General features: G+C 46.5%; 1 protein-coding gene across 3 annotated transcripts in view; it reads left to right on the forward strand.

Annotated features, from left to right (window-relative positions):
- Window positions 1-21,297, forward strand: part of SLC25A14 (solute carrier family 25 member 14) — a 163,301-nt gene that overhangs the window by 36,608 nt on the left and 105,396 nt on the right. The window contains exons 1-2 of one of the 3 annotated variants that reach the window (XM_069214062.1): window positions 8,964-9,063; window positions 19,969-20,059. The exons of 1 other annotated variant lie outside the window; for it this stretch is intronic. The gene's annotated coding sequence lies outside the window, so the exon portion shown is untranslated. Of the gene's footprint in view, window positions 1-8,963; window positions 9,064-19,968; window positions 20,060-21,297 lie in introns of those variants that run through there. One more of the 3 variants, XM_069214053.1, reaches the window with a different exon arrangement.

Below are 21,297 nucleotides of genomic sequence, written 5' to 3' on the forward strand. Positions count from 1 at the left end.
CTACTTGTGAAATCCTGCCTTGCCCGGCAAGGCTTCAGACACACACCAGGGGGTTGGAGCCGGCCTTGTCAGAGGCAGGCACAGTCCTTTCAGATGAGAGTGACCACTCCACCCCTCCCTCCTAGCAGAGATGGCTAATCAGGAAATGCAGGTTACACCCCAGCCCCCTTTGTGTCACTGTCTAGTGCGAGGTGAAAAAAAACCAAACTGTCAAACTGACCCAGACAGGGAATCCACAAACAAGGCAGAGTCACAGAATGGTTTAAGCAAGAAAATGCTCACTTTCTAAAAGTGGCATTTTCAAACGCACAATCTCAAAATCAACTTTACTAAAAGATGTATTTTTAAATTGTGAGTTCAGGGACCCCAAACTCCACATGTCCATCCACTCTCTCGGGGAACCTACACTTTAATCATATTTAAAGGTAGCCCCCATGTTATCCTATGAGAGAGACCGGCCTTGCAACAGTGAAAAACGAAGTTGGCAGTATTTCACTGTCAGGACATATAAACCACATTACTATATGTCCTACCTTATCCATACACTGCACCCTGCCCTTGGGGCTACCTAGGGCCTACCTTAGGGGTGCCTTACGTGTAAGAAAAGGGAAAGTTTAGGCCTGGCAAGTGGGTACACTTACCAAGTCGAATTTATAGTGTAAAAGTACACACACAGACACTGCAGTGGCAGGTCTGAGACATGATTACAGGGTTACTTATGTGGGTGGCACAACCAGTGCTGCAGGCCCACTAGTAACATTTGATTTACAGGCCCTGGGCACCTCTAGTGCGCTTTACTAGGGACTTAACAGTAAAATATGCCAATCATGGAGAACCAATTACGTACACATTTTAAACAGGAGCACTTGCACTTTAGCACTGGTTAGCAGTGGTAAAGTGCCCAGAGTAATAAAAACAGCAAAATCAGAGTCCAGCACACATCAACAACTTGGGGAACAGAGGCAAAAAGTTAAGGGAGACCACGCCAAGGATGAAAAGTCTAACACCATTATTTTGTATTTCTGCATTTTCAGCAGTTATGGTACTTCATGCGTATTTTCTCTGTACCACATTTAAGTATTACTGTATTAGAAATCACTTTTTTGCTTTATTTTGAACTAGAACTCAAACTTTACGCTTACAATATTAATTTCTGTATTAAACTCTGTTACCCCTGATGAGGAGTGTAGTCTCTAACCACTAGATCATCTGGAGACGCTGTAGCTGAATCATTTAGGTAAATTTCGAGGTATCCAAAGATTGAGGATGAGATGGTTATTGAGGTTTGGCTCCCACACTGTCTGTGTGAAATAACTAGTGTGTTGAAAACAGTGTCTCTGATGCAATGACACTTATGCTTGAATAATGAATCAGAACATTTGTTTGATAAAGGATTTATGCTTTCCACCCTTTGAACTTAATTTGAGTATGTAAGCTATTTGTTCCCTGCGGCTAACAAAGGCCCTTCCCTTCATCCATTAACCTTCCATGACAGCATCTTGGTTAACGGGTTACCTCTTTAACCTTTTGGTTGCCTGGGATGAGCTGGTCTCTCCTTTGGCCACAGTTACCGTATGCTGAGGACAAGAACAGCTCGTCCTGCACCCGTCCTCCTCACCTGGGCAGGGATGAAAGGGGAATCGCTCCTCCCACCCCCACCCAGTGACTTTTGATGACATCACTGCATGATCACGTGCTGACCTTATCGGAGGTCGCCCCCACGGTGCTGAAAGCTCAGCTTCCAGCACAATTGAAAGAGAAATGCTTGCATTTCTCTCCCGATCGGGGGGGGGTTAGGGGTGGGCAGAGAGACAGGAAAGGAAAGGCTTTTCCTTTCCTTTAATGTCTTTCGGAGCATTTCTGCAGCCCGATTGTAAAGCGATCGGACTGCAGAAATGTCCACTAGACACCACTGATGTATTTTTTTAATTTTTTTTTTAAACTGGCATGAGGGGAGCGACCCCTTGGGCAAGGGGCGCTCCCCAAAGGGGGCAATTTTTTATTAGGCCTTTTCTGCCACCCCCTCCTCTGGGGGCAGATCCGCCTATTTTAATCAGGCCGATCTGCCCCAAGTGGGGGCAGAAGCCCCTGGACACCAGGGCTCCTTTTTTTTTTTTTTTTCTTCTCCAAATGTTTACACGTGGGGAGCGACCCCTTAGGCAAGGGTCACTCCTCTGGAGGGCAAATTTATTTTAGGCCATTTATGCTCCCCCGGGGGCAGAAACCACGAGGCAACAGGGATTTTCTTTTTTTTTTTACAGATGGGGAGCGACCCCTTAGGCAAGGGTCTCTTCCCTAGGGGGCAAATTTATTTTAGCCCCCACCCCCCAGGTAGGGCCGAAAGCCCACACACCAGGGAAGATTGTACTTTAAAAAAAAAAAAAAAAGAGGTTGAAAATAAATGGGGACAAAGTTGTTCTGCCGACCAGTGGGCAGATGGAGCAATTACTCACGGTTCACTCCATGGGGGTGGACAGAAAGATGCTAGGGAATTAAAAACAAAATAATAGTGGGGTGGTGGCTACCAACCGGTATAGGCATGGTTATGCCCCCACCCCAACTAGAGGAGGGTAACAGTCTTTCAGCTCTGCCCCCCCCCGCACTAAGATCTTATCCCAACGTCAAGCAAGAGGACATTTGATTATTTTGGGTTTTGGTTTTACATTTGGGCCATGAGAGATTGTCTAACTCTCAAAACTGTCCCACTTGGAATGGTCAGGGCTGCATTTTTTGGACTTTGGGACGCTGCCATGTGGAAAAATCTACACGAGACCTAGAGATATCTGAAAACTAAACATCTGGGTGAGTCCAGGGTGGTGTGCTTCACATGCACCCCGCACCATTGTCTTACTCACAAGGCCCTGCAAACCTCCAACCTTGCTTGAAATCACACATTTTTGTGATGGAACCTTCCAGAATCTGCAGGAATCCACAAAATTCCTACCACCCAGCATTGTCGCATCTATACCGATAACAATTCTGCCCAACTTGTCAGCTTAAAAATGTTTTTTTTTTCTTTCAAACTGCCCTTTTAGACCCGCTTTGGTTCCCCCTCAATTTCAACATGTTTTTGGCTCTTCCCTGTCACAGGCACTTGGCCCACCTACACAAGTGAGGTATCATTTTTAGTGGGAGACTGAGGGGACCGTTGGGTGGTAGGAAATTTGTGCTGGTGCAGTGATCTCACACAAATGTGAGGAAAATAGTATTATTTTTTGTTTTTTAGCTAAATTTGAGATTTGCTGAGGATTCTGGGTAAGAAAACACTTGGGAATCCACACAGGTGACACCTCCCTGGACTCACTCAGGTGTCTAGTTTTCAGAAATGTCTGGGTTTGGTAGATTTACCTAGTTGGCTGCTGAGCCCAGGACCAAAAAAGCAGGTGCTCCCGCACCCCTCCCAAAAAAGACATAGTTTTGTATTTGATAATTTTGATGTGTCCACATAGTGTTTTGGGGCATTTCCTGTTGTGGACAATAGGTCTATGTAGGAAGTTGGCTCTGTATGCACTATTTCAAAGTAAGGAATAGTATGCACAGAGTCCAAGGGTTCCCCTTAGAGGTAAGATAGTGGCAAAAAGAGATAATACTAATGCTCTATTTTGTGGTAGTGTGGTCGAGCAGTAGGCTTATCAAAGGAGTAGTGTTAAGCATTTGTTGTACATACACACAGGCAATAAATGAGGAACACACACTCAGAGACAAATCCAGCCAATAGGTTTTGTTATAGAAAAATATATTTTCTTAGTTTATTTTAAGAACCACAGGTTCAAATTCTACATGTAATATCTCATTTGAAAGGTATTGCAGGTAAGTACTTTAGGAACTTTGAATAATCACAGTAGCATATATACTTTTTACATAAAACACAATAAGCTATTTTAAAAGTGGACACTGTGCAATTTTCACAGTTCCTGGGGGAGGTAAAGTATTGTTAGTTCTTGCAGGTAAGTAAACCACCTACTGGGTTCAAATTGGGGTCCAAGGTAGCCCACCGTTGGGGGTTCAGAGCAACCCCAAAGTCACCACACCAGCAGCTCAGGGCCGGTCAGGTGCAGAGTTCAAAGTGGTGCCCAAAACGCATAGGCTTCAATGGAGAGAAGGGGGTGCCCCGGTTCCAGTCTGCCAGCAGGTAAGTACCCGCGTCTTCGGGGGGCAGACCAGGGGGGTTTTGTAGGGCACCGGGGGGGACACAAGTAAGCACAAAAAGTACACCCTCAGCAGCGCGGGGGCGGCCGGGTGCAGTGTGCAAACAAGCGTCTGGTTCGCAAAATCAATGGGAGACCAAGGGGTCTCTTCAGCGGTGCAGGCAGGCATGGGGGGGGGGGGATCCTCGGGGTAGCCACCACCTGGGCAAGGGAGAGGGCCTCCTGGGGGTCACTCCTGCACTGAAGTTCCGATCCTTCAGGTGCTGGGGGCTGCGGGTGCAGGGTCTTTTCCAGCCGTCGGGATTTTAGAGTCAGGCAGTTGCGGTCAGGGGGAGCCTCGGGATTCCCTCTGCAGGCGTCGCTGTGGGGGCTCAGGGGGGACAACTTTTTTTACTCACAGTCTCGGAGTCGCCGGAGGGTCCTCCCTGAGGTGTTGTTTCTCCACCAGTCGAGTCGGGGTCGCCGGGTGCAGTGTTGCAAGTCTCACGCTTCTTGCGGGGATTGCAGGGGTCTTTAAATCTGCTCCTCTGGATACAAAGTTGCAGTCTTTGTTGAACAGGGCCGCTGTTCTCTGGAGTTTCTTGTTCCTCTTGAAGCAGGGCAGTCCTCTGAAGATTCAGAGGTCGCTGGTCCTGGAGAAAGCGTCGCTGGAGCAGGTTTCTTTAGAAGGCAGGAGACAGGCCGGTAGGACTGGGGCCAAAGCAGTTGGTGTCTTCTTTCTTCTTCTGCAGGGGTTTTCAGCTCAGCAGTCTTCTTCTTTGGTAAGTTGCAGGAATCTAAATTCTTAAGTTCAAGGAAGCCCTTAAATACTAAATTTAAGGGTGTGTTTAGGTCTGGGGGGGTTAGTAGCCAATGGCTACTAGCCCTGAGGGTGGGTACACCCTCTTTGTGCCTCCTCCCCAGGGGAGGGGGTCACATTCCTATCCCTATTGGGGGAATCCTCCATCTGCAAGATGGAGGATTTCTAAAAGTCAGAGTCACCTCAGCTCAGGACACCTTAGGGGCTGTCCTGACTGGCCAGTGACTCCTCCTTGTTATTCTCATTATCTCCTCCGGCCTTGCCGCCAAAAGTGGGGCCGTTGTCGGAGGGGGCGGGCAACTCCACTAGCTGGAGTGCCCTGCGGTGCTGGAACAAAGGGGGTAAGCCTTTGAGGCTCACCGCCAGGTGTTACAGCTCCTGCCTGGGGGAGGTGATAGCATCTCCACCCAGTGCAGGCTTTGTTACAGGCCACAGAGTGACAAAGGCACTCTCCCCATGGGGCCAGCAACATGTCTCGAGTGTGGCAGGCTGCTAGAACCAGTCAGCCTACACGGGTAGTTGGATTAGGTTTCAGGGGGCACCTCTAAGGTGCCCTCTGGGGTGTATTTTACAATAAAATGTACACTGGCATCAGTGTGCATTTATTGTGCTGAGAAGTTTGATACCAAACTTCCCAGTTTTCAGTGTAGCCATTATGGTGCTGTGGAGTCCGTGTTTGACAGACTCCCAGACCATATACTCTTATGGCTACCCTGCACTTACAATGTCTAAGGTTTGGCTTAGACACTGTAGGGGCACAGTGCTCATGCACTGGTGCCCTCACCTATGGTATAGTGCACCCTGCCTTAGGGCTGTAAGGCCTACTAGAGGGGTGACTTATCTATACTGCATAGGCAGTGTGAGGTTGGCATGGCACCCTGAGGGGAGTGCCATGTCGACTTACTCGTTTTGTCCTCACCAGCACACACAAGCTGGCAAGCAGTGTGTCTGTGCGGAGTGAGTGGTCCCTAGGGTGGCATAAGATATGCTGCATCCCTTAGAGACCTTCCCTGGCATCAGGGCCCTTGGTACCAGGGGTACCAGTTACAAGGGACTTATCTGGATGCCAGGGTGTGCCAATTTTGGAATCAAAAGTACAGGTTAGGGAAAGAACACTGGTGCTGGGGCCTGGTTAGCAGGCCTCAGCACACTTTCAATTCAAAACATAGCATCAGCAAAGGCAAAATGTCAGGGGGTAACCATGCCAAGGAGGCATTTCCTTACAGTCTACCCACACAAGTAAGGTACAATTTTTATCGGGAGGATTGGGGGAATGCTGGATGGAAGAAAATGTGTGGCTCCTCGTATTCCAGACCTTTCTATCGCCGAAATGTGAGGAAAAAGTGTTTTTGTCAAATTTTCAGGTTTGCAAACGATTCTGGGTAACAGAACCTGGTGAGAGCCCCACAAGTCATCCCATCCTGGATTACCCTAGGTGTCTAGTTTTCATAAATGCACAAGTTTGGTGGGTTTCCCTAGGTGCCGGCTGAGCTAGAGGCCAAAATCCAGAGCCAGGCACTTTCCAAAAGACATGTCAGATTTCAATGTAAAAATATGATGTGTCCATGTTGCGTTTCCTGTTGCGGGCAGTAGGCCTACTCACACAAGTGAGGAACCATTTGTATCGGGAGACTTGGGGGAAACACAGTCTAGAAGAACAAGTGTTATTGCGCCTTGTCTTTCTTTACATTTTTCCCTTCCAAAAGTAAGACAGTGTGTAAAAAAGACGCCTATTTGTGAAATGCCTTGTAATTGACATGCTAGTATGGGCCCCCCCGAATTGAGAGATGTGCAAATAACCACTGCTTCTCAACACCTTATCTTCTGCCCATTTTAGAAATACCAAGGTTTCCTTGATACCTATTTTTCACTCTTTATATTTCACCAAATGAATTGCTGTATACCAGGTATACAATGAACACCCATTGTAAGGTGCAGCTCCTTTATTGGCTATGGGTACCTAGGGTTCTTGATGAACCTACAAGCCCTATATATCCCCGCAACCAGAAGAGTCCAGCAGACGTAATGGTATATTGCTTTCAAAACTCTGCCAAAGCTGGAAATAAGTTATAGAAGAAAACGTGGACAGAAATGGCTCTTTTTTTTTTTTTTTTTTACCTCAATTTCATTTATTTAGCTGTTACTTTCTGCGGGAAAATCTTGAAGGATCTACTCAAATGACCCCTTGCTGGATTCAGAATTGTGTCTACTTTTCAAAAATGTTTAGGTGTCGGGGATCTATCATTGGTTTCACACACATTTCTGTCACGGAAAGAGTCTGAAAGCACAAAAAATAGTAAAAATGGGGTATGCCCCAATAAAATGCAAAAATTGTGTTGAAAAATGTGTTTTTCTAATCAAGTCTGCCTGTTTCTGAAAGCTGGGAAGATGGTGATTTTAGCACCGCAAACCCTTTGTTGATGCCATTTTCAGGGGGAAAAATCACAAGCTTTCTTCTGCAGCCCTTTTTCCCATTTTTTTTTTTTTTTTTTTTTTTAGACCACTCAAATTTGGCGTGGGTAGCTTATGTGGACAAAAAGTTATGAGGGCCTAAGTGCAAACTACCCCAAATAGCCAAAAACAGGCTTGACACCTGAGGGGTAAAAGGTCTGGCAGTGAAAAGGTTAAATACCTAAATAGAACATCAAAGATTGAAAGGTGACCATTTGACTTATTCAGAAAGACTGGAGCTGTGTTGTCCTTAGTAAGTGGTACTTCAGTAACCACTGATTTTTTTTTTTTTTTTTTTTTTTTTTTTTTAGAAACAAAATATTTTTTGGCAAGTTGTGCAGTCATTAATGGCGTATGTGGCAATATATATTTCTGGGGCAAACACAGTACATGTGAGGTATTATAGTGTACCTGAATATTTATTGGTAATTCAAAAGATTTTGAATGCCAGATAGGTGCTTACTGGGAGCTAGTTACACTTTGTCACATTGCAAGAGATTTTTTTTTTTTTTTTTTTTTTTTTTTTTTTTTTTACTGTAGCCAGCCTGGCTAAGACGTACAGGGTGGCCGGTAGGCATGAACGGTGGCTGTTACCGGTGCTGTTCGTATAACCTTGGTGTAATTTGTAAATCGTCATCTTGGCAGGGCTGCTAACTCAGGCTTTTCCTGTTTCTCAAGGAGATGAAATCAGTGGTATTGAGTTGTATGATTATAACCTTTAAAATAGTTTTTGATAGTCCGGGGGTTTCTTGTGGTTAAATGTTTATGATTAGCATGTATTATTTAGCCGTTGCTGAAAGGCTCCCTACGTTTGGTAAATCAGCCCCAAGTATTATAAAACGAAAAGGCCTTTTATTTGTAGAACGACTTGTAGATTTTTCCACTGTCTAGAAGGCACGGATCTGCATCATCGATTTATGAGACGATGCCATTTAAAGTGACATTTGAATAACTGACAAATTCTTAACATGCACTAAAAACATGATTTTTGCGAAAGAAACTATTGGAAGTTTACGTTTATATTTAGTTTCTGTTATGCAGAATGTTTTATTTTTGTGCTTTAGGTCTTACTCATGTTAGCGTGTAGTTGCTTGCAGGGCTTATTATTTCAGCAAGAGGTTGTCAGCTCGTGGTCACAACATGTTCGCCACTAGCAGCGCCAGGGGCATAAAGCTATCTTGGCGGCTTCGGAGCCTGGCTTCAAATGGAAAGGACTGCATGTTTAATTGGGCTATTTGTCCAATATGGAGCGGACACAAAAGTCACTATGAAATTATCCGGGAACAAGACACCAGAAATATAGTCAGTTACTCGTGTGCATTGGGGCATACCATTGTCAGTGGAGGTTATGTTTCCACCCTGGCCAGGTGGAGGGTTTGTATGTCCTACCGGAAATACAGGTTTGGATATCTGTGGCGTGATCTAGCAGGACAGCCTTACTGGCCACAGTACACGTCACAATTTTCGTCATGCATGTTTGGGTGAGAGGGAAAACACGGGTCTCGTCCTCCTCTGATCAAGCTGGTCTTGTTCCCTCCTCGCGCCATAGAGTGCAAGCTCCAGTAAGTCTGTCCTCAGTCAGCCGAGGCGGGTAGGGATGAAACGAGTGACCGTCACCTCATATTTGGCCAGGAAGGAGTCTGAGTTACAGGTTTAAACAAGGAGGTGAGGCAAGAGAGGCCTCTATCATGGGGCTATTTTTAACTCCTACATTTTGAAATACTGCTCAGATGGCAGCTTGTAGGTAGCGTTATAATCACCAAACGAAGGGCGCCTAATTGATGCTCGTTAATCCGCCCTCCCCTTCTTATTTACTGCTTAGTGCTGTTGCGTGTGTTATTGTCTGTACGCCTCGGCTCGCAGAGGCTGTTGTCGGCTGAGCTGAGATTACATTTTAAATCTGCAATTCATAATCGGGAGAAATTTAACCCTCGATTTTTCTTGTTTATTGCTACACATCACGAGAAGTGGAGCAGTTTTGGAGGACGATCTGGGGAGTGTGATACCGAAAACTGTGAAGTCCTGTGTTCAAATCCCGGCTCTTGATTGATCTTGAAAATGTTGACTCGTCTTTTGTGCTTTTGCCAACCCAGCCATTAACGTGAAAGACTTGCGTGTGTGTTTTTTTTTTTGTGTGTGTACTTTTCCCTTTAGCTGCTGATGATGTTAATGGCATTGACGTGGTTCCCAGTCCATAGTTAAGACACACAGACGCACAGCGCCTGGACTAATTGTTCCTTATTTTATATCGAAGCATAATTCTGGGTGGATTTTTAACTTCAAGAAGGTTTATCTACAGAGGAGTGAAAATGTGCGTATCCACACCTCAGACTCTACAGAACGTTGGGAAAGTAGAGCGCACTGTATCAAGGTTTGTTAGGGAGACCACCCGTCCGTAAATTTCACGGACTAACCGTAATTTCACCTTTTTGTCCGTTGTCCGTGATGAAAGGCTTAAGGGACGGCATTTGTCCATAATTTTAGTCTTTCACCAAAAGGACAATGAACGGCAGGGCGAAATTATGGGCAGATGAGTTTTCCCCAGCTGGATAGAAAGGAAGGGCTCTGAGGGAGGGGCAGACAGATAAGAAACATACCTTCCTTCCAGGGTGTCTCCTTCCCTAAAGAAATGCAAATGTGGGCAACTGGCAAATCTGCAAATACAAAGGGTCTTGAAAACCTGCATTGTCTTTAACCAAAGGAGTCACTTGAAGCTTTCTGATGGCAAAGATAATTTCTTTTAGAGAGAGACTGTAATGGTATTTCAGCTGTGGAGTGTGTGGTTTTAATGAAGTGTTATAAAAATGTTAGTACTAGGTATAAATGTATTTTATTCAAATCTATATTTGAGAAGCACTTTTTTATATTTAATCAAAATCTATTTGCACATTTTGTAGCAGCCTATATTATGATGTAGTTGTATTTATATAGTGCTTACTACCCCTGATGAGGCATTGAATGCATGTTTAAACTAAGGACTTCCACATTCACAGTTCTTTCAGGGACCTTTGTACCTCATAGTACTAACAAACATTGGCAAAGCCAAAAGGTCTCATCTATGCAAGAGTTATTGGCTTTGCCAATGTGTTTTAGCCATGTTATACACCAGAGTGGCTGCTTTTCAGCATGGCTAAAAGTTAGTGGCATAGTGGTGTGGGGTAGAGTGGCATAGGAGCATTGGTGTAGAGTACAGTGCAGTGGCATGGAGTAGCGTGGGACATGGTAGAGTGCATTGGAGTAGAGTGGCATACAATAGAGTGGCAGAGAGTGTAGAGTAGACTTGCGTGGCAGAGAGTCCAGTGGTGTAGTGCAGAGTAGAGTATAATGCTGTAGAGTGCAGTCGCGTAGAGTGGAGTGATGCAGAGTAGAGGGGCATAGAATGCAGAGACTTAGAATGCAGTAGTGCAGAGTAGATTGGTGTACCGTACAGTGGCGGAGAGTGCAGTGTTGCAGAGTAGAGTGTCAGTGCAGTGATGTAGAGCGGCACAGAGAGCAGTGGTGTGGAGTACAGTGGTGCAGAGGGGAGAGCAGTGGCGTACAGTGCAGTTGCAGATGTGACCCCCCTGACCTGCTTTGGGCCAGGAGTACTCAGCTCCACCAGCCTGCCACCGTGCCCCTGACCCCGCCGTTGCTGCAAAAAGAAGTTCGAGGCCCTCCACCACCCGCCGGCACCCGCCTGCTCCTCATCCCTGGTGCCTAGTAGTAGGCGTGTCTAGTGTGCTTGTACCGTGTATTTTGTTTTCTGTAAATCGTATTTCGTTTCTTGTAATTGTTTTTCCGTTTTTAACTTAAACTGTGCCCAATTTCTGCTCTGCTTCGTATTTTTCATTCTAACTTGTGCCCGTTTTTCTTTTCCGGCTCTCGCCGGTTACTCTGACCCAGCCGCTGCATCCCCTGTGGCCCCGCCCCCCTTGCACCCACATTGGACCCTCCCTCCCACCTCCCAGCTGGTTCTCCCTCCCATCTCCTATTTTTAATGGTGGCCGCTGCGCATTGCCTCGTGTGACCCCCTGACCTGCTTTGGGTCAGGAGTACACTCGTCTCCACCAGCCTGTCTCCGTGCCCCTGACCTTGCCGTTGCTGCAAAAAGAAGTTCGAGGCCCTCCACCACTCGCAGGCACCTGCCTTCGCCTCATTCCTGGTGCCTAGTGGTAGGCGTGTCTAGTGTGCTTGTACCGTGTATTTTGTTTTCTGTAAATCAAATTTAGTTTCTTGAAATTGTTTTTCTGTTTTACACACTGTTTTTGCTCTAAATTGTGCCAGTTTTTCTTTTCTGGCTCTCGCCGGGTACTCTGACCCAGCTGCTGCGTCCCCTGTGCCCCCCCCCCCCTTGCGCTCCCATTGGACACTCCCTCCCAGCTGCTCCTCCCTCTCCTTTTCTTAATGGTGGCCGCTGCGCGGGTGCGCCAGAGGCAAGCCCGTCTGCGCCTGGACCGCGCCCAGCGCCCGTCCCCCTGGTCCATGCTCCTCCGCCCCCGTCCCCCCCCCAAGTGCTACTACTCCTCCACAGAGCTCCTTGCTCTCAACCCTGGCCGGCACCCCGCCTGCGCCTAGGACAACCCCAAACATACACACAAACCTTTCTCATGCTACTCATGCCACTTCTCTTGCACTCACACCAACAACATCAACAAGCACCACAAAAACACCAAACCCCCCAATCAGCTCAACTGCATCCTCCTTTACACCCGCTCCATCCACAAGCACGCCATTGAGCTTTGGGACCTACTCACCACAAACTCTCCCACCATCGCCTTCCTCTCTGAAACATGGATGAACTCCTCATCAGAACCCGACATCGCCATAGCCATTCCAGAAGGTTACAAAATCACCAGTAGAGACTGCACCAGCAAACCAGGAGGAGGAATTGCCATAATACACAGAAACTCCATCAAGATTTCCACCAACACCAACGACACCCTAGACAACGCAGAACACCTACACTTTCAGGTACACCTCAACGTCAACACCACCCGAAGAGGAACCCTCATCTACAGACCACCTGGACCCTGCCCCCCATTCTGTGACACCATCGCTGACACTATCAGCTCCCACTGCTTCACCTCCACAGACTTACATACTCCTTGGTGACCTTAACTTCAACTGGAAAGCACCCATGACTGCAACTCCACAGCCCTGCTGGACAGCCTCAAAAACCTCGGCCTCAAGCAACTGGTCACCTCACCCACTCACTCAGCCGGACACACGCTTGACGCCATCTTCACCTCCAGCAGCCACATCGCCTTCACTCACACCACTGAACTCCACTGGACTGACAACCACTGCATCCATTTCTCCTTCCTGAAACCCACCACCCACCACCAACAACATCCTAACCCGTACCGCAAGTGAAACAATATCTCCAAAGAACATCTGATCTCCAACCTCGCACAAGCTCCACCTCCCAGCACCAACGACCCCAACGCCGCTGCCCTCAACCTCACACGATTGCGCAGACTTCGTCACCCCTTTCAAAATAACAACAACCGCACCATCAAGACCGCCCCCTGGTTCACCAGAGAACTTCAGTCTTCCAAACAGGAATGCCGAAAAATTGTGAAAGCCTGGCGCCAAGAACCCTCTATGAGCAACTTCTCTGCACTCAAATCAACCATGCGCAAAGACCACCAACTCATCCAGACCACCAAACGGTCCTTCTACAAAGAACGCATAGACAACAACACACACAACAGCAAGGAACTTTTTGCCATCATCAAAGAACTCACTAAACCCAAATCCTGCACCATTGACCCTCCACACTCCAAAGACCTCTGCAACTCCCTCTCCAACTACTTCCACCGCAAGATCGCAGACATACACAACAGTTTCACATCGTCAGCACCACCACCGACACAACCAACACCACAACACCCTGCCGCACCAACCTGCCGCACCAACCTACTGAACACCAGGACCCCCACCAACAACGAAGAAATCAGCAAAACAATGATCTCCATCCACTCAGGCTCCCCAACAGACCCTTGCCCCCTCCACATCTTCAACAAGGTCAGCCAAGTCATCGCTCCCCAGCTCTGGGCAGTCCTCAACAGTTCCATCGAGACTGCAACCTTCCAAGATATTTGGGAACATGCCGAAGTCAATGCTCTTCTCAAAAAACCCAAAGCAGACCCTGAAGACCTCACAAACTACCGACCCATCTCTCTTCTCCCCTTCCCCGCAAAGGTCATGGAGAAGATAGTAAACATACAACTGTCTTGCTTCCTAGAAGACAACAACATACTCAACGTCTCCCAGTCTGGATTCCGCAAAAACCACAGCACTGAGACCGCCCTCATCGCCTGTACAGATGACATCAGGACCAGGTTGGACAAGGGCAAAACAGTCGCCCTCATCCTCCTAGATCTCTCCGCAGCTTTTGACACCGCATTCCACCAAACCCTCCGCACACGCCTTTTCAACGCCGGAATTCGCCACAAAACCCTGGACTGGCTCACCTTCTTCCTCTCCGAAAGAACCCAAAGAGTTTGCCTCCCTCCTTTCCGGTCTACAGCCACCAAGACCATCTGTGGGGTCCCCCAAGGATCCTCCCTCATCCCCACCCTTTTCAACATCTACATGGCTCCTCTCGCCAACATCCTCCGCCCCCATGACCTCACCATAATTTCATAAGTTGATGACACCCAGTTCATCATCTCCCTCACTAGGAACCCAGCAACCGCCAAGAATAACCTACACGCCGGACTCCTCGCCATCGCTAACTGGAGGCCACCTCAAATTGAACTCAGAAAAAACAGAGGTCATCATTATCGGTCCCAATAAGACAGCATGGAACGACTCTTGGTGGCCCACAACCCTTGGACCACCCCCACCACCCACGCACGCAATCTTGGCTTCATACTGGACTCATCTCTCTCCATGACTCAGCAAATCAACGCCATATCATCCTCCTGCTTCAGCACCCTTTGCATGCTACGCAAGACTTTCAAATGGATTCCTTTAGAAACGAGAAGAACAGTCACCCATGCCCTCATAAGCAGCTAACTGAACTACGGCATCGCCCTCTACGCGGGGACCACAGCCAAGCTTCAGAGAAAACTCTAGCGAATCCAGAACGCAGTCGCACGTCTCATCCTCAACCTCCCTCGCCACAAACACATCTCCGCCCACCTCAGATCCCTTCACTGGCTGCCCATCAACAAAAGGATAATTTTCAAAATCCTTGTCCACGCTCACAAAGCCCTCCACGACACTGGACCGGCCTACCTCAACGAACAAATCAACTTCCACAAACCAACTCGAGAGCTCCGCTCTGCCGACCTCGCCCTCGCTACAGTCCCCCCGCATCAAACGCACCACCTCGCCGCCAAAACCTCGAACTCCCTCCCCACCAACCTACGCAAGACCCAGGACCTCCTAACCTTCAGAAAGCACCTAAAAACATGGCTTTTTGAGCAGTAACCCCCTTCCCCCAGCGCCTTGCGACCCTACCGGGTATTTGATTGGTTGTTTAGAGTGCATTGGCGCAGAGTGCAGTGGCATGGGCTAGAGTATCATAGAGTGTAGTGGAGTAGAGTGGCATTCAATAGAGTGGCAGAGAGTGCAGTAATGCAGAGTGGTGCAGTGTAGACTCATGTGGCACAGAGTGCATTGGCGTAGAGTGGTGCAGAGTGGAGCATTGTAGAGTGGTGCAGTGGTGCAGAGTTGAGTCTAGTGCCTAGAACTGCAGTGATGCACAGTGCAGTAGCATAGAGTGCAGTGGCATAGAATGCAGTAGCGCAGAGTACAGCGGTGTAGAGTGCAGTGTTGCAGAGTATAGTGTCAGTGCAATGGTGTAGAGTGGTACAGAGAAGTGGCATAGTGTACAGTGCTGCAGAGTAAAGGGCAGTGGCATACAGTGAAGTTGTTTAGAGGCACTGGTGTAGAGTGCAGATGCATAGAGTGGCACGGGGCAGAGTAGAGTGGCATAGGGTGTATTGGTGCAGAATGTAGTAGTACAGAGTAACGTGGTGTAGACTATAGTGGCAGCTAGTTCAGTGTTGCAGAGTAGATTGTCAGCGTGCAGTGATGTAGAATGCATTGAACCAGAGTTGAGTGGTGAGAGTGCCATAGAATGCAGTGGTGTAGAATAGATTGTTTCAGAGTAGAGTGCAGTTGCATAGAGTGGAGAGGTGCAGGGTAGAGTGCAGTGGCATAAAATGCAGTGGTACAGAGTGCAGTGGCATAAAGTAGATTGTTTCACAGTACAGTAGAGTGGAGAGGTGCAGGGTAGAGTGGAGTTGCATATAGTGGCATTGAGTGTGATTGCATAGAGTAAAGTGATGTAGAGTGCCGTGGCATAGAAGTGCAGAGTAGATTAGAGTGACGTACAGTGTATTGATGTAGAGTGCAGTGGTGTACAGTGCAGTGTTGCAGAGTGGCATAGCGTGGAGTTGTGCAGACTAGTTTGGTGTTGCCTAGACTGGAGCGGTATAGCTTGCAGAGGAGCAGAGCGCAGTGGTTTAGAGAGGCGTAAAGTGCATTGACATAGAGTAGTGGTACAGAGTAGAGTAGAGAGGCATAGCGTGAAGTAGCATAGAGTGAAGTGGCATATTGTGGAGTGGTTCAGAATGTAGAAGAGTGCAGTGGCATTGAGTGGTGTAAAGTGGAGTGATACAGAGTAGGGTACAGTGGCGTGGAGTGGTGTAGAGTAGAGTGGAGTATGTATGGTGTAGTAACCCACTGCCATTACAGACAACACATTTTTGATTGAAAAGTCTGTGACCTTCACACTGAGCTGTGGTTTAAAAAAAAAATTGTCATATCCCTTTATGGGCTTTCCGAGACCGCAAGGGAGCCCTCAAGGGCCCCCTGTGGTCTCTCTTATTTATATCTATTTATATATTTTTTTAAACAGAAAATATTTTTTTCCCCCATAAAAAGCCCTTACGGGCTACTTGACACTGGGGGGAAGCATTAAGACTTCCCTTTTAGTGACATTGCTTCAGCAAGCATGGAGCTGGTTTGAGAGCAGCTCCGTGCTTGCTGAAGCATTTCATCTCTGTCCCCTGCACGTGTGCAGGAGACTGAGATGAAAGCTTCGGACTTTGATAGCGTGACCTGCTTCACAGGTTCCATTGTCAAAAACAAAAAGTGTTAGCTGTTGCTCGGCTGCAAAGCTGCAGCCAAACCTCAGCAAACCTCCATGTCCCTGGGGTGGGCACACCAGGACATAGCAGGAGCCGGCCCTGGGGATGGCATTCCCCAGGGGCATCAGTTACTCTGTGAGGGGCCCCCCTCCAATGAAGACGTAGCCTCTGGGAGTGGTGGTCCCCGGGGCTAATGGGGGCCTGAAACTGACTCCCTTTCATTATTAAGTATGTGCCTTTGGCGGTTCTGGTCCCCAGGGCGTGGTGGTCCCAAAGGGACACCATTTCTTATTTTAAACATTTGCCCCTGTGGGTGGTGGTCCCTGGGGCAGTGAGGGACTGCGTAGCTCCCCGCAGATAAATAAAATGTTGCCACTCTGGTATGGGGAGGGGGCATAGGTCCACCACATATTATTACCGAATCACCCAGGGAGGTGGCTGTCCCTGGGGCAGCGTGAGGGGGCCGGGAAACCCCCCGCATATTAGAACCCAGCCCTGGGGAGGTGGCAGTTCCGAGGGCAGCAGGGGGGGCATGCTGTCCCCCACATATCACTTATAAGCCCTGTGAAGGTGGCAGTCCCCCGGGACTTAGCCAACCCTGGGGCTTTATAGTAACGAAGCGCAGGAGACCGCACTTTTTCTTATTTTTTTTATTTTACTGCAGATCCATCAAGACTCCGTCTGTAAAATAAAAAAAGCTTTTTAGCCCCGCACCAGAGCTAAGGGGTCATGGTGCTGATATCCTGCCCCCCCCCCCTTTTTTTTTTTTAATGCTTTTTTTACTTTTTTTTTGGGCCTCGGCTTCAGTCGAGTCCCAAGATGGCTGACAACACTTTAACTGCTTCTGTTGTTGCACTATTGCTGTTGGAAAAATGAATGGGGAAAATGTATTTTGTGACCCCCCCCCCCCCCCCCTCCCCCTTTTCTCACCTGCCTACCCCCACTGGACAGATCACCCCAAAACTTTCCAGACAGCAGCTGACTTGACTGGCAATTTTTTTTTGAAAGTTTTGTGAAGATTCGTCAAGTGGCGCCAAAAATATAGGCAAGTAAAAAAAACGCTCTTTATATAGAAACTAGGTCCTAACTATAACTATCTAGTTGTGAACACCATTAGGTTTTATTATATATATATATATATATATATATATATATATATATATATATATATATATATATATATGTTCCTCCCCCTCACCCCTCTTCCTGGGTCCCTCTTGCTCTAAGGGCAATCAGTAGTAGCGTGAATTCTGCTCAGGTGAAATCTATCACCCCCTGGTCACATGATGTGCTCAGTCTGTTTGCTGTTTGTCTTACCTCTTCATGTGTTGAAATTCTTTTTAGTCCCTTCAACTGCAGCCGTGGGCTCTAAGGGGTTGTACTGCGTGCTTGAGGAAAACTGCAGAGAACCAGTAGGTTTTGGTTGCACATTCTCAGGCTAGGTGCAGGGCACTTTCTGTGATGTTATCCCATGGGCGTGGGGACCTGAGAAGTTGGTTGAGGGCCTTAACTGCATTGCAAATATGAGGCTTAAACTTAAGCAGCACTAAGAAATTGCTGGTCAAACTGCACATCACCCAGAATGCTAGGTTAATTTTTGTTGTCCAATTAAGACATTAACATTGCTACTGTGAAGCTGATTGGGGCTGCTACTCGATTATGGTGGCGGATGGTTTAGCACTGAAATGTTTTTTTTTTTTTTTAAAGAAGAAAGATATACTATACTCATGGTAGAAGTTTATAAGGCCACATGCTTCCTGTGCCCTCGGATCGAACAACAGATGTCTCGATTTTGCAGCTGGAAACATTATGAGGAAAGCATTATGCCTACTTGTCCTCTAAATACAGAAACGGGTTACCAGATGCTATTTAGCTTGAATAATCCTATCAAAGCTTCTGTGGTGCTCTATAAATTCATTCAGTTTCCTTCCCCTTTCATTATCTTTAGATAATCCTGGCCCTTTTCATTTGTTCATTTAACACAGAGGTCCCAGGACTTAGTCACATTCCTCATTAAGATGTGCTATTTAAATGACTTCCTCCTACAGCATTTTTTAGAAGCCTCGAGTATCATTTAGAGATTGGTGTAATATAGTGTCCTCTAAAAATTGTCAATGCGCCATCCATCAACCACTTGTCCTCTGACTCATTTAGAGGTCAGGAATGCCAGTTTTACTGATGGTGGAGTCGCTGTTGGCTCTACCAGTGGAGAATACCATCTCCACCACAGTACCTCAGTAGGTCATGGTGTCTTAAGTACTGCCCTGCCTTTTTTTTATAAATACATTTTAATTGATTTTGGTAAAAAGGATACAGATAAAAACAAAGAATCATAAAGCAAAGCAACGCTCCACACTCTCGCCCCCCCACCCCACTCACCACCATCCTCAAATCAAACCACAGGAAAAGGGGCAGTACCCATCACGACTTCCTTACCTTGGGTATGATTTATGACTCCATGTCAGACATTTTTTTCTGTTAGGTAGTGATTTGCGCAAGCCAGTCGGAAACACTCAATATGGTGGTCTAGCCTAAACAAAGCCCCTTGCCACTAATTAGCAAAGTTTTGACCTAGAATTGCCCAGCACCAAATGCTGTGCCACAGTGCATCGCACATCCCTTGAGCGTTAAGGCAGGGGTATTAATGGGACACTGTTGAAGGTTTTTTACCGAAAGGCCACATTTTCACCCGCTTTCTATGTGAGACTGCAGTGCTAGAGGGGTACTATGTACTGTACATAGGGTCTGACACCTGGTTCCAGCAGATAGACTCCGTTCTCTGAAATTGTTCTGATGACATGCTCAGGACACAACTATTTCATTGTAGTCTTTTTAGTCCTCCAATGAATGCTTGGCATAGATGGCTCGCTCAGTTGTGAGAGCGCAAAGGTAGCCTGAAGAGGCTTCAAAAGCTTGGATTCCAAGCTGGCATATTTATGGTAAATGCAACTGATAATTGGTGAGGGTGTTAATCTACTAACATAGCAATTCGTAAGTCTCCCATGATTGTACCTAATTAAATCCCAGGCCAGAGAGGTTAGTAATCCCTTAAAAAGTATCATCGTACGCTTAGATGTTTCTCATTTTATGTCTTCACATGAAACTTCTGACTCAGTCTACATTACCTTGAGTGGCAAAGTAACTTTCACCTATTTTGGTGCAATAAGTTGCCCCATTAAAATCAAGAAGGTAGACTTTCATTTGACGTGACAAGTAACGTTTGTTCCTAGTAGGTTTTAAAGAATGCTGTAGTGCAGTAGAGTGCCTGTGCTTTTAGGGGCAAGATGGGGTAATTAATCCTTCCTGAAAAAAAAATGCAGCTCACTAGTAGTATTGAGCCAAAGGAGTGGAGCTGGGGAGGTGCATGTTCTCTTGGGTCCCCCATCTTCAAGAGATGGAGCTCCCTGTCTGACAGCCTTCTTGTTTGCCTTTTACATTTTAATATTTCACTCACAATTTCATAACTGTTTATCTTGTTTTTAAGGTCCTGCGTCGAATGAGGGAGAAGAACCCCCTTTTTTGAAAACAGTAGCAATTTTTTGTAATAAGTGGCTGGAGACAAGAAACAACTCTAGGTAAATAAAATGCATTCTCTTTATGTAATGCTTTTCAAAGATTTACTTAACACTATGCTGTAAGCATATTTGCTTATTTAGCTTAGGCATAATCTTGATGCCCTGCTATGTTAATCTTTTCACTAGATTTCATATACAGTAGAAATATGATTCCACCCCCTTTTCTGCCAATGTATGAAGTCCATTTTTTTCCTAGGATGTATTCACTTTTGTGTCCTGTCTGTTGTTAGACCCACAAGTCACCCTGAAACATGTGGGGCCACTGCCAGACTAACAAGCAATGGGAAAGCCAACAGGTCTCGCCTGTGTGAGCTATTGGCTTTGGCATTGTTTTCAAGCTATACTGTACAGCAGCAAGGATGCTTTTGCAGTGTAGCTAAAACTAATTTTAAAAAGTGCTATGATGCAGCCAGAACAAATACATTTTGTTGTAAAAAAAAAAAAAAAAAAAAAAAAAAAACAATCTGAATGCATCATAGTCATTTTTTATTATTCATTTGGGCCACACTTCTATACAGCATGGCTACAAATCATTACCAAAGTTGGCAATGCCCATGCTATACAGCATGAAAAAAATACAATGGAAGAGCCAATACTTTCAAAGAGGAGGCCTATTTACTTTGCCAATGCTTGTTAATTCTCGGCACCACACCCTTTTGACTCTGAGCAAATCAGTTAATATCTCCATGGATGGAAAAGAAAAAAGTGACATTAGGCAAAAAATCCTAAAGCAATTGTGCCCATGTCCATGTCGTATTAAAAATATATTTGGAAGAAAATAACATGTTGTCACAATAAACATTCATTTAAAAGAAGAAAATGCTTCTTTGAAGTCTGTGTGGCACAATAAAACATAGCTACAAATAGCCAGAGGTTTAATAAGGAAAACACCCGTGAAGGAAAAATAAAATTAGTGCCTCATTCACAGCAGGATCAGCGGAAGGACAGCAGACAAACCATCGGTATTTGGTCCATGCTCCAGTGGAAAGAGGAGCAAGTGAAGCCAGCATGTACTGGCCAAGTAGAAGGCAGCAAATAAGAGTGACAATGAAACCAACAAATGTTAAGCAGTGGGTGAGCTGCAAGTGACATGCCTGCACCTTTAATGTGCTGCATTATCTGCAGGACACTCGAGAAAGATGCACACAGTCCACTCTGAGAGTGCTCTGTTGATACCCCACTCACAAACACAAAACGCCTAATTTGGAGAGAACATTTGTAAGGGCTATAAAAACATA

Source organism: Pleurodeles waltl, chromosome 2_1, assembly GCF_031143425.1.
Source record: "Pleurodeles waltl isolate 20211129_DDA chromosome 2_1, aPleWal1.hap1.20221129, whole genome shotgun sequence".
In the NCBI taxonomy this organism is placed as follows: Eukaryota; Metazoa; Chordata; class Amphibia; order Caudata; family Salamandridae; genus Pleurodeles; species Pleurodeles waltl.